This window comes from Geospiza fortis, unplaced genomic scaffold (assembly GCF_000277835.1).
Source record: "Geospiza fortis unplaced genomic scaffold, GeoFor_1.0 scaffold95, whole genome shotgun sequence".
Classification (NCBI taxonomy): domain Eukaryota; kingdom Metazoa; phylum Chordata; class Aves; order Passeriformes; family Thraupidae; genus Geospiza; species Geospiza fortis.
The window spans coordinates 3,401,973-3,404,120 of NW_005054333.1; positions in this window are offsets into that span (position 1 = coordinate 3,401,973).

Below are 2,148 nucleotides of genomic sequence, written 5' to 3' on the forward strand. Positions count from 1 at the left end.
GGCCCTCCGCCAGCAGCCAGCGCCGCCGCGGCCGCGGAGCGGGGCACCCTTCGCCGAGGAAAGGAGGGCGGGGAAAAGGACAGAAAACTCACTCGTTGCTCGTTTAATTCTATTTATTTTTTATCTGTCGTGATTATGTTTGCCTTAAAAAAAATAGCGATACTAAAACCTAAGAACTTTTTCGAAACTTCAGGCTGGGCTGCAGGAGCTCAGATGAGTTTGGATAGCGGATTTCAGCCATACTCAGAAAAGCAGTCGTCCCCGGCCGGGGCAGGAGCAGAGCTCTGCATTGCAGTCAAATTTAAGTGCTTGTGTTTGCCTGTCCACACAAGGTCTGACGGGCTATCTGCAGTGTCTGTGTACATTTCGGGGAGTGTATTTACAGTTCTGTGTTTGTGTGTGCCTGTATGGCGTCTTTTGCCTCTGCCCTTTTGATTCCCAGTTGAATCGCCTCATCCTGATTTTGGACTGCTTCCTCTAAATTCTGAATCATTTTTTCTCTTCACTGTGCCAAAACCCCTCCGTGGCTTCGTACCACCACTGGTTCAGTGAGAGAGGTCTGCAGTGGCAGGAAACCCTGGGAAAGGCGATCCTGAACTTCCCGTTCAGGCGAGATCGCCGACGCCCGCGAATTCCTGCCCCGCGCCCGCGTATGCTGAGCGCCTCTGTGATGCGCGGCTAAGGAAGCAGCGCTTGCAGATGCCCCCCTGCTTAAAAACAGACGGGATCCTTCCCGATGCAGCCGGGTGCTGGAGCTAGCGGAATGGGAGCTCTGCCTGTTCGGTTGTGTTGGGATGGAGGACAGGGAGTACTTTTATTCGGACACGATCGCTCCAGCGCTGCTTCCTTCCTGGGAATTCTGGTTTCATATAGCATTTTGATGTCAATGTCTGTTTCTGCCTTGTTTGGGGTCTTTTGCCCCCGATGGTAGAAGTCACCAAAACCTTAAGTAATTTGCAAAGTAAATTGATGAAGCGAAATCGCCTACGTGGCTCGTATGAAAAATGTACTTTGGGTGAAAATGGATCTAAGACAGCGATAAAAGAGTCGAACATCCCAGCGTAATAGTCAGCAACGTGACCGCGTGAAAAATATCTAATTATTTGCTGCATTTCTCCTCTTACTTTCTGTACAACCTCTCCTGCCCCTTGGATGTTGGCAGCGAACAAATGCGGAATTTTACAGGGGAAATAAAAATGCAGTCACGTTCTTTTAAGCGCTATTGTTATTGTTATTCATTTGCTATTAGTTTTGGTGACGAACCAAAAAAATAAAACCCGCTGCTGAAGTTGAGAACCCAAATTGGAATATAAACATCCAGGACTCCTGCAGCTAAGATTATTTTTTCTGAATGGAAAAAGGAAGTTCTACAATCACATTTCACCACAGCTGACTCTTAATAATAAATACAAATGACGTGGAGTTCCGTCTTTCCAGGAAAGAAATACAATTATTTTTTTCTATTAGGGAGTGTCTATACAATGAGAAAAAAAAAAGGGAGAGAGAGCTTTATTTGCATTTTTTAAATTGTTAGAAAATAACGGACGCCTTGTTTATTGAGATCTTGAACTGTTCCACGATTTTCGAACTCTAATGGGAGATAATAGTTTCATTATGAGCCTTTGTAATTTTGAATGTGGGAGAGAGCGGTGTTAAAATAGGCCCTCTGTAAGATTTCGGATTAAACTGTTGAGAAGACATGAAAAGAAAAAGAAAGAAGGAGAGAGAGAGAGAGAGGGAGAGAGGCAGCCCACATAGCGATGTAAAACTAATTAAAACCACACTTTCGCATGCACAATATTTACACGCGATTCTAATCATTACTCAGTCGTCTCTGGCATTTGCTGGGCTCTATTTTCAATACAAGATATTTCGAGTAAATTGAGCCTCTCACGGAGATTTTTTTGTGCCCCCTGCATCTTAGTGACCGCGCTCCTTCGCCAGCCATGGGGATAAACAGCGTGAATGTCCGCCAGGGAGAAACCAGGGAGTCGCAGGCATGTTTGCCAAGAGCTCAGCCACTACTTTAATTCCTAACACTGGACTTGGATCTGGCCGCCTCTTACTTTCCCCCGCGCACCCTCCCCTCCTTCTGCGGAGGATTGTAACCCTCCGCTCGGCTTCCGATGCCGCTAGCGTGGGTCCTGC